This window comes from Pelophylax lessonae, assembly GCF_965119305.1.
Source record: "Pelophylax lessonae genome assembly, chromosome: 2".
NCBI classification, from domain to species: domain Eukaryota; kingdom Metazoa; phylum Chordata; class Amphibia; order Anura; family Ranidae; genus Pelophylax; species Pelophylax lessonae.
In genome coordinates, this window is record NC_138769.1 from 472,121,734 (window position 1) to 472,133,715 (window position 11,982).

Below are 11,982 nucleotides of genomic sequence, written 5' to 3' on the forward strand. Positions count from 1 at the left end.
ACCCAGTTCTGAATTGTTTGGTTGTTAATATCATAGTGGTGCCAGTCTGGCTCATTTGGCTACATGGATATAAAGTTTACTTTAATATGTAATCCATAGACAGAAAGACTCCTGAGTTATAGGAAAAGCAATGACATAAAAGCATTGGAAGAGAGCATGACAGCAGTGTGTGTTTGTATGGGTGTATGGAAAGTGGTAAGGAAAGAGGGGGAGGTGTAAAGTGAATAACATGTTTAATTTGCTGAATAAATTCAATTACTACACTCTTGCCTGGAGACATAAAAAAAAAAAAAAAAAATCAGCATAGTGGCACACTGTACAGAACAGCATCGTAATCTTTGGGAATACGCAGTGACAATTTGTTCCATGGTATATGCTTTCAGCAGACTTCGTGAATGTGTTACAAGTAGTTTTCTGTGTGTGTCTGCTCTCCACCCTAGAGAATTCTGGAAACCAATCAAATGAACAAGCATCACCTTTCACATAAGTACTCATGTAGTTATCGCAACGGTAGATGCTAGAAATAACAAAAAATAATGTTTTAACAATTTTCTTTTTTTTTTTTACTTCTGAGTTTTTTCTTCTCCTTTACACATTTAAAGAAACAAATGGGGACTATAATAAACATGGCAGTAAACTGGTGCAGAATGTAAAATGAGAATAAGATTAGAACCCCTAAACCTAAGGTCATAGTCTGTATCAGTGCTGGTGCTCCATGGGCCGGGGGGGGGGTCAGACGGGTCGCACCATATTCCCCCCCCCAGACCACACTAGGCCACCGCACACCGTACCCCCCCCCCCCACCCGGACCACAGCGAGACAGGACAGAAGAGACAGGAGACAGGACAGGACCCTCCCCTCGCTCACCCTGCCTGGATGCAGCAGCAGGTGGCGGCATTGGCTTCTTCCCCCTGTCTTCTGCGTCTTCTCCCTCCTCCTCCATCCCCAATGGCATTGCTTCTCCTTTCAGCTAATTGGGAAATGGGTCTCAAAACCCCCTTCCTGATTGGCCAGGAGGAGGATCTGTGGGACAATAGCGAATTTTCACTGCTTAACTGTGACCTAACCTGCTATGTTTGCCTTATCATGTACGACCCAGTTTGCCTATGACCTTTCTCTGGATCCCTGCCTACCAGTTGTGACCTCAGCTTGGAGCCCCGACTCTGCTTCTGCTTTACGTTCCTGCTTTACGTTCCTGTACCTGGCTGCCCAGAGTAATGATTCCAGCTTGTATCCTGACACCTTCCTCAGTCTAATGTTCCTGCACCATGCTGCCCAGCTGTTGATGACCTTATGGTTTGTATCCTGGCCATTCTCCTGTCTTCTGATCAAGTGGCACCATGTTCAGGTCTCTAGTTCCTGTTTGATGGGAAATGGGAATAGACGTATGCCATACTAAGTCCACTTGTTCTGGTAAGCCTTCTTTCACGTTGGTGGTGGATTTATTCACAACAATACTTTTTTGGTCGCGGGGAACCAGTTTTCAATTGGAGCATGTTTTGAAGATTTGTTTTACATACACTCATTTGGATTCAATCTATAGACTATGCTTTTTGAATTTTTTATCATTTGAATGTTATGTCACTTATATTGTGATTTGTCGTGTCACTATTCAGTTTACTATATCACCTTTATTGATTTTACCGGTATTCCAAATATATCTGTGGTGATATTAATCTCTTTATATTCACATTAGATCTTTAATATTTTCATTTCCTATATGAAATTTCACACATGTTTTAATTATCACGATTTAATTTGTGTGTTGATGGTTACATTATGGGTAATCATTTATAATTTATTAGCGCTGCACGCAGGGCCGATGATAGGGGGGGGGACCACCAGTCCTCTAGTAGGAGGCCTGAGCAAACAGGGGGGCCCACACAGGGAGGGGGATTAGTGATGAACGACATTTACAGAAATCTTCCTCCAGCACCTGAAAGCTGATCTCTCCCTCTCTCCCTGCTGCCAGATTTTATTTGCTGAGAAAGAGACAGTTGTCCCTCACTATTCCCCCTCCCTGTTTGGGCCCCCCCTCCCAGCCCTGGCCCTAATGTTAGCTCTGCTCCTGAGTTTGTTATCTCTGTAACTTTGTTTCTCTCCATGCAGTTCTTGCTATACTCCTTGTCCCAGCCTGTATATTTTTTTTTTTATCTCTCTTCCCCATTGCTCTGTCTTCCTGACACAGTCACAGCTGATCAGCTGCATTCCCATGGGGTGAAGAATTTACTGTTACACCGGTTTCATAGCTGCCTGTTATCTCATCCCAGTGCAGTTTAGTGTGCTTTATGTAGCTGGGCTTCCCACTCTTCTCCCCCAGACTGCTTCCTGACCTATGCAACTTTGCTTCTTCTCCCCCTAACTGTCAGTTCCCTCTGCATCCATGTATCAACTCCTTCTATTTAACCATTTACTAACTCATCTGGCAGAAGTAAACTCAATTTTTTATCTTGTATCTACAGGTAAGCCTATAATAGGCCTTACATGTAGGTACAGTGAATATCTACTAAACGTAGCAGCCAGTGATAGCAACAGCGCATGTGCACTGTGTTCTCAATAGATTTCATACCATCCATTGAGAGAGCTGTGCTGTGACCATGACACCCGCGCCTGTGAGTTACATCTTCGCAGTTTGGTCAAAAAACTGGAGCCCAAGAGACCAGAGAGAAGACCAGATGAAGATGGAATACCTCTAAGTAGTGACAACACATCGCTGGAGAGATCTGTTTTTTTTAATTTAGAAAAATATAATTAGGGGCTCATTCACACAGGTACTCTGGCTGTGTGAAGGAAGAATTTGGGCTGTAGCCTAAGTGACTTACTCTTAGGTAAGTAAAGGCCGGTACGGTAGGTGAATGGGATCATCCATCTTCTTCTCCTGGATACCGTTGTGGAAAGGAGGGGTGCGGGATGCTGGTGGTGCATGGAGGCTGTTGTCTGGCAGCCTGTCTGATGGTGCTGTGGTGGTGGAGGACTCTCAGTGGGGCTCCACTTCCTACTTCCGGTCAACCCGACATCACGTCCGGTGAGGCGGAGGGAAAGATGGGCGTTGTTAGTTTTCAGAGCATCCGGCGGATCGCCTAATGAAGGAGCACGGATGCTCCGAAAGCTAGCAACACCCATCTTTCCCTCCGCCTCACCGGAAGTGATGTCGGGCTGACCGGAAGTAGGAAGTGGAGCCCCACTGAGAGTCCTCCACCACCACAGCACCATCAGACAGGCTGCCAGACAACAGCCTCCACGCACCACCGGTACCCCGCACCCCTCCTTTCCACAACGGTATCCAGGAGAAGAAGATGGATGATCCCATTCACCTACCGTACCGTCCTTTACTTACCTAAGTGTAATTCACTACGTGTTTTTTGTATTAATAAACCTTATGATTCACTAAGCCGGCGCTGCTTTCTTTCTGTTTATTCTCCTCAGAGCCTCTCCTTGCTCCAGCTGGCAGCCGCTTTTCGTGCCCCCCCCCCCCCCCCATCCACCTCATTCTTTTATATATTTTTCTACCTATTTTTACTTTCTATATTTTTACCTTTTTCCCTCATGGTGTGCCACCCACAAACAACAGAGAGTGCCATGTAATCATTGACTTTATATTTGGGCTGGAGCCACCTGTCCTTCTATGGGGATGCGGCACCTGTATGAACACAGCCGCAGGCCCTAATTGGACAGATATGCAGATGAGCAGTCCCAAAATGCACACTGTCTGTGTTCAGGCTGTACACCTGCCAGATTAGGACCTGCAGCTGTGTTCATACAGCTCCACGTGGCTCAAGCCACATAAATGAACCACTGATTCACAGACCACAGCACCCATGTGCATGAGCCCCAAGATCTCACTCACACACACAGATTTATTTATCAACTCAGTTTCATCTTTTAGATTTAGCAGGAATTCTGTGAGTTATGTTGTATTTGTGTCTGCTAGTAATGAATTTATTGTATTTTTATCTAAATAAAGCTTTAATGTTTTCTTGGGGGGGGGGGGGGGGGGGCTTGTCAGGTAGTGTGTACGGGGCCCTGCTATTTCTATATTGTTATAATTGTTGCTTACATTCGTCCTGTGTTGTGCTGGCTGCTTATTGGGACATTAGTGCGATATTCCCTCTAGTTTTTTTATCAGCTGGCGCTGCCTGCTACATCGATCCTTGTGCTAAACGGTATCCCCACACCTCCTGTCAACACTTCCAGGGGTGTTAGAGAAGAGGTGCGGCCAGGAGAAGCCAGCTCTCCAGTAGTGATGGGCGTTTGCACCAGAACATCTCGAACAAGGAAAAAGTTCTAGCGAACATGTGAACTCTATTAAAGTCTATGGGACATGAACATGAAAAATCAAAAGTCCTCATTTTAAAGGCCTAAACAAAAAGTTTATGGGGACCCAGGTACTACCCTGGGTGACATGTATGCATGCAATCATTTTTACAGGAGCAGAGACTTTAATAATGCTTAAGGTGAAACAATAAAAATGAAAAATTCCCTTAAATATGGTGCCTTGGCGGGTCCCCTAATGTGCCTGTAAAGTGGCGCATTTGTACGATGTATGTAGCCCATTGCAGCAATACTGACATTTCTAAAGGAAAAAAATGTAATTTAAACTTGCCCGTGACTATAAGGTTCCCCATCCCAAAACTTTTTTTAAAAATGGCATGGGGTCCCCCTCAAAATCTGTACCAGACCCTTATCCAAACATGCAGCCTGGCAGGCCAGGATAGGGGGGGAAAAGTGAGTGCCCCCCTCCTGAACCATACCAGGCCGCTTGCCCTCAACATGGGGAGCCCCCCAAAGCACCTTGTCCCCATGATGGGGACAGGGGCCTTTTCCCGACAACCCTTGGTTGTGGTTGTGGGGGTCTGCAGGTGGGGGCCCCAGATCCCGGCCCCCCTCTATGTGAATGGGTATCGGGTACCCCTACCCATTCCCCAAAAAAAGTGTACAAAAAAACCAAACACAAAAGACAGTTTTTGACAAGTCCTTTATTCAAAAATAAAAAAATAGTGTCCGTCGATGTAAATCCATCATCACTCATAACGCTCGTCGCACCGCACCTGAAAAATAGAAAAAATTCAAAGATGCTTCTGCCTCTTCAGAGGTGTCCCGCCGAATGACGCTCTTGAGCTTTGACAGCTCTTTTATAGGCAAGGGGCGGGGCCACCCGGTTACGTCACCCAGTGGCAATGCCTCCGTCTGACGTCACGTGACAGCAGAGGGGGCGGTGCCACCATGTGATGTAACGGGGTGGCCCCGCCCCTTGCCATTAAAACAGCTCAGAAGAGTCACATTTTTTTTTCTATTTTCCGGGTGCGGCGAGCGTCGTGATTGACGATTGATTTACACTAAGGACACTATTTTTTTTATTTTTATTTTTGAATAAAGGACTTTTTTGGGTACCCCAAAGCACCCTCCCCATATTGAGGGCAAGCGGCCTGGTATGGTTGAGGAGGGGGGTGCTCGCTCATCCTCCCCCCTTTCTGGCCTGCCAGGATGTATGCTCGGGTAAGGCTCTGGTATGAATCTTGAGGGGGACCCCACACCGTTTTTTATTTTTTTATTTTGCCATGGAGTTTCCCTTAAAATCTTTACTATCAGACCCAAAGGGCCAGGTATAGATTTTGGGGAGGACCCCATGCCTTTTTTTTTTAAACTCTGTCATAGGGTTCCCCTTAACCAGTTAATACAGAGCACTTCCCCCCCCCCTTCCCACCAATTTTCAGCTTTCAGCGCTTAATGGCATCTATGGTAAATATTGGTCAGCTTGGCATAGCACTGCTCCCTGTCTTTAAAGAGGAAGTAAACTCTTCCTGTTTTTTTTTTTTTTCGTTTTTTTTCCCCCTGAAAAGTAAATGGATAATGTGCTAGTATGCATCGCATACTAGAACATTATGTGACACTTACCTGCAAACAAAGCCCACGTTGTCCTTGCTGGCCGCCACATCAATCTTCATCCGTCTTCCTTCCGGGTCTGCAGACTCTGTCTGTATTACTGGCCAGAGCCACGTGACATCACTCCAGCGCATGCGTGCGGGAGCCGCCGGTCACAGCACAAGGCTCTGAAGAAATGGCACAGGTGGCTGTTTCTTCAGAGCGCATGCGCCAATGAGGTCATCGGCTGCATGCAATGTAAATATCTCTTAAACAGTGCAAGTTTAGGAGATATTTACAGTAACAATAAGTAAGCCTCATTAAAGGCTTACCTATAGATAAAAGTTCTCAAGGTGGGTTTACAACTACTTTAACATTGGGGTCTATGGAAAATCTTGGTCAGCTTGGCAAGGCATTGCTCCTCGTCTTTAACATTGGCGTCTATGAGAAATCTTGGTCTGCATGGCATGTCGCTACTCACGACCTAAAAGTGACAGGGACACAAAATTTGGGGAGCACTGAGAGGGGATCCAGGACTACAACATATCTATACATTTTAAAAGTGTGGTATAATCTGAATACTACACAGACTGCACTAAACTAAATCAACACACTATCCACTAACTTTCTGCCTAACCTCTATTATCACACACTATACACGACTGCCATGTAAGCAGCAGCCTTATGTAGTGTGGGGCATGGACTTAGCCCGTGAGCCATGATTGGCTAAAGGCACCCTGCCTTTTGCCAATCATGGCTCTGACAGGACATTGTGCTGTGATTGGCCAAAGCTTACAGGTCAGGTGCATGCTTTGGACAATCACAAGCACTTAATTCACTGTAATAGTGCAGTGCATTATGGGGTGCTCATCGGCGGGCGAACTTGCTGCCGAGCACCCCAGGTGTTCATGTGTTCGGCGAACACATGAACACCCGATGTTCAAGTTGAACTTACGTTCGACTTGAACATCAAGCCCATCCCTACTCTCCAGCTCAATCTCCACCAAATACATGACAGTCTGGTTTTAGGTAATGCTGGAGTGTCCCCCATGACAGAAGATTGGTTTGTGCCCTTGGGAGTTCTTATAAGTATCCGCCGGTGATAGGCTGCAGTATATCCACCTGTGCCATTTCTTTAAGCTGGCAGTAGACCATTGAGAACGAATCTGTCTTCTGTTAGGGGCTCCAGGCTTCCATCTTGTGGAGTACAACATTACCTAGGTTGAACTGGATGGACTGATGTCTTTTTTCAACCTTACAAACTATGTAACCTATTGGATGCCTGAATACCACAAGATTTGGGCAGCCATCTTAACACAGAAGTGCCTAAATAGGACATGCAATTCAATTGCTGCAGTGTGGGAGTAAGATGGGGACAGAGCCCTGCTGGTTATGGAATGAGTGGGAGTAACATTAGGGAAAGGTACCCACCAAGGAGGAAAATAACAGATCTTCTATTACAGGGGTGTCTCCTTTGTCAGCTTCTTTGAACATTCTCCCCCCAGCAGTCAGGGACATTCGAGGATCGCAGTGTGATGCAATAATACCATAATCCCCATCAAGAGAAGGGCTCCTCTGCCATCTTGTGATCTGTAAGTATATTTCGTAATGCTGCTAGAAAACTGCCTTACTGGTGAACATTATTTTCTCTGCCTGAAGAACTGTATGGTCTGAACCTAAATAGTGATATAGTTATTGTTATAACGGCCATGGTTTCTTCTGTTTTTCAGGTAAGTGGAAATTATTAGCTATAGAGATACAAAAACTATTCCATAGTAAGCTGAGCAAGAGTTAAATTTTTTTAGTTTCTTCATTGTTGCATTTTATGTGCATTTTTCTCTGCACAAGAGGGGTGGTTCTAAGCAGGCAGGTGTGTAGAGAAGTGTGCAGGGGTAGTGTAGAAATGTTAAAGTGTATCTAGCCAAAACTGTTTGTATTTGCTTTGAATAGAGCACCAAAGGTTTAGAAGCCCTGTCAGGATGTTTTACTATTTGTCTTGGGTGGGGGAATTCATTGTATCGCAGTATTGCAGTACTGGGACTGAAATTGAGAGAACATCCAAAATGTTGAGTTGCCACCAAAACAGACATAGAGGGGGATCTTTCAATTGGGTTGTTGTGGTGACAACTTAAAAAAAAAAAAAGCAATTTCTCTCTCTTTGTCCTCTTGCCTACAGGGCAAGAAGTTAAGGGAACCCCAACAGATGGCAAAACATTTCTTACACTATCCAAACACATTAAAAAATGTGTTGATTTAGATAATATATATTTTAAGGAGTGCCAAGGAGTGCATTTGCTTACACTGGGTGACTAACTCAGTAAACTGCAGACATGTTCCTGGAGTCAATGAGTTTTAAGGTTTTACAATATGTAGTTTAGCTTTTGGAAGTAGTAAAGCAGCACTGTTATTTTTTTAGTCCAGTTACAGCAGTATACATGTAAACAATACCCATCCCTAACATTAAAACAATCCCTTTTTCTTGCTGTCTTTGCCCCCCCTTAGGAATATTCACCCTCTCTATTTATCCTGTTTACTCTTATAACTGAGGGTAAAAGTGAAAGAAAATCCCAATTTTGGGTTGTCACCAGAAAAAGAATCTTCCAATGGGGACACTTGTTCTCGTGTCCCTAATGACAAATAGAGGTATACCGAACTGTTCGCCGGCGGACAGTTCCCGGCGAACTTAGCATGTTCGCGTTTTCCGCTGCGGGCGAACATATGCGATCTTAGGTCCGCCCCCTATAATACATAATTGAGGCAAACTTTGACCCTGAACTTCACAGTCAGCAGGCACATTTCCAGCCAATCAGCATACCTCCCTCCCACACCCTCCCACCTCCTATAAATAAGCAAGGGCAGCATCCATCTTAGATCATTCTGAAGCAGTGTGTTTGTGAGAGCTGGGAGAGCTGCTGCTGCTGCTGCTGTTAATAGCTAGGGACAGTTGTTAGTCAGTGTTCCTGGTCTTGCTAGTCAGTGTTCTTGGTCCACTACTGCTGTAAGGACAGCATCCTGACAGCACCCCAAAAAGCCCTTCTAAGGGCTGGTATTTGTGTAATTTTATATATATATATATATATATATATATATATACATATATATATATATATATCTAGTGTCCCCAAAAGCCCTTTTAAGGGCTGGTAATTGAGTATTTTTTTTTATTTATTCATATATATATATATATATATATATATATATCTAGTGTCCCCAAAAGCCCTTTTTAGGGCTGGTAATCTAGTATTTATATATATATATATATATATATATATATATATATATATATATATATATATATATATATCTATTGTACACTGCAGTTGCCTGCCCGCTGTGTGTGAGAGGCCACAGACCCACCACAGACTGTACACACTCATTTCGGGTGGCACATGCACAGTACCTTGCATTTTAAAAAAAAATTTTTTTTTCCTCTGTCATAATTGCAGTGAGTGCTGTGTCAGGTCCACAGAGTGCACTGTACCCACTGCAGTGCACTGCCCACCACTGATATATATACGGTGGCACAGCATCTTGTTGCAAATTGAAAAAAAAATATTTTTTATTATTGCAGTTGCCTGGGCTGCCAGTGACTGTCAGGTCCACAGAGTGTACTGTGCCCACTGTAGTGCCACTGCGTGCCCACCCACCACTGATATATATACGGTGGCACAGCAGCTTGCAAAGTAAAAAAGTATATATTTTTTTTATAATTGCAGTTGCCTGGGTGCCAGTGACTGTCAGGTCCACAGAGAGTGTACTGTGCCACTGCCCACCCACCACTGATATATACGGTGGCACAGCAGCTTGCAAAGTAAAAAAAAATATATATTTTTTTTATAATTGCAGTTGCCTGGGTGCCAGTGACTGTCAGGTCCACAGAGTGTACTGTGCCCACTGCAGTGCCACTGCGTGCCCACCCACCACTGATATATACGGTGGCACAGCAGCTTGCAAATTAAAAATATATATATTTTTTTATAATTGCAGTTGCCTGGGCTGCCAGTGACTGTCAGGTCCACAGAGAGTGTACTTTGCCACTGCCCACCCACCACTGATATATACGGTGGCACAGCAGCTTGCAAAGTAAAAAAATATATATTTTTTTTATAATTGCAGTTGCCTGGGTGCCAGTGACTGTCAGGTCCACAGAGTGTACTGTGCCCACTGCAGTGCCACTGCGTGCCCACCCACCACTGATATATACGGTGGCACAGCAGCTTGCAAATTAAAAATATATATATTTTTTATAATTGCAGTTGCCTGGGCTGCCAGTGACTGTCAGGTCCACAGAGAGTGTACTGTGCCACTGCCCACCCACCACTGATATATACGGTGGCACAGCAGCTTGCAAATTAAAAATATATATATTTTTTTATAATTGCAGTTGCCTGGGCTGCCAGTGACTGTCAGGTCCACAGAGTGTACTGTACCCACTGCCCAACACTCCTATAGGGTGGCACAGCACCTTGCACTCATAGTACAACACATTAAAAAAAAAATGACAGGCAGAGGCAGGCCACCCCGCAAGGGCCGTCGTGGTTGTGGTGCTGTGATTTCCTTAGGCCCTAGAATAATGCCCAGTGTTCAGAGGCCACCACAGACCCTGAACTCAAAAAATTCTGAGGACATAGTTGACTGGCTTACACAGGACACCCAATCGTCTCCAGCTTCCGCTCGGAACCTTAATGCACCATCCTCCTCCAGCTCAGCTTCGGGCACCTCTCAATTTACCACTCGCCAGCCCGCCGGCACCACCACCAACACTAGCACCACAGCCGCTTCACTTGATCCGTCAGAGGAGTTATTTTCACATCAGTTGGAAGAAATAAGTGATGCGCAACTATTAGTGCCAGAGGATGTAGATAACGGGGATATGTCTCAGTCAGGCAGCATTATACACATGGACGTACATTGTGATGATGATGTTGTACCTGCTGCTGCTGCCTTTGCTGAGTTGTCAAGTGAAGCGGCTGATGATGACAATGTGTCTGTGGATGTCACCTGGGTGCCTGCTCGAAGAGCAGAAGAAGAGGGGGAAAGTTCAGATGGGGAGACAGAGAGGAGGAGGAGGAGACGAGTTGGAAGCAGGGGGAGGAGGTCATCGCAAGGAGCTAGTGGCGCAGTCAGACAGCATGTAGATTCGGCACCCGGGGTCAGCCAGACAGCACGCCAATCAACGCAAGCTGTTGCCACCACCAGAATGCCGTCCTTGCAAAGCTCAGCAGTGTGGCATTTTTTTTGTGTGTCTGCCTCTGATATCAGCGATGCCATTTGTAACCTGTGCCAAAAGAAACTGAGTCGTGGGAAGTCCAACACCCACCTAGGTACAACTGCTTTGCGAAGGCACATGATCTCACATCACAAACGCCTATGGGATCAACACATGAGTAAAAGCAGCACACAAACTGAAAGCCACCATCCTCCTCCTGGTCCAGCATCTTCAGCCACGTCAACCACTGCTGTCCTCCATGCCCCCTATCAACAACCCGCCCCTCCGCCTCTCACCTTCAGCAGTTCCTGCTCATCTGCCCACAGTCAGGTGTCTGTCAAGGAAATGTTTGAGCGTAAGAAGCCAATCTCACAGAGTCACCCCCTTGCCCGGCGTCTGACAGCTGGCTTGTCGGAACTCTTAGCCCGCCAGCTTTTACCATACAAGCTGGTGGAGTCTGAGGCCTTCAAAAAATTTGTCGCTATTGGGACACCGCAGTGGAAGGTACCCGGCCGAAATTATTTTTTACAAAAGGCAATCCCCAACCTGTACTCTATTGTGGAAAATGAAATCATGTCACGTCTGGCACACAGTGTTGGGGCAAGGGTCCATCTGACCACTGATAGCTGGTCTGCAAAGCACGGTCAGGGCAGGTATATCACTTACACTGCGCATTGGGTAAACCTGCTGGCGGCTGCCAAGCATGGAATGCGTGGCCCTGCTGCAGAGGAGTTGGTGACACCGCCACGACTTGCAGGCAGGCCTGTTGCCACCTCCTCTACTCCTCCTACTCCATCCTCTTTGCTAACCTCCTCGGCTGAGTCCTCTTCTGCTGTTGCGTCTTGCTCCACACCAACTGCACCCCCCAGCTCCCCAGGGGCTATTCCACATGCCGGATACGACAGTGTCAC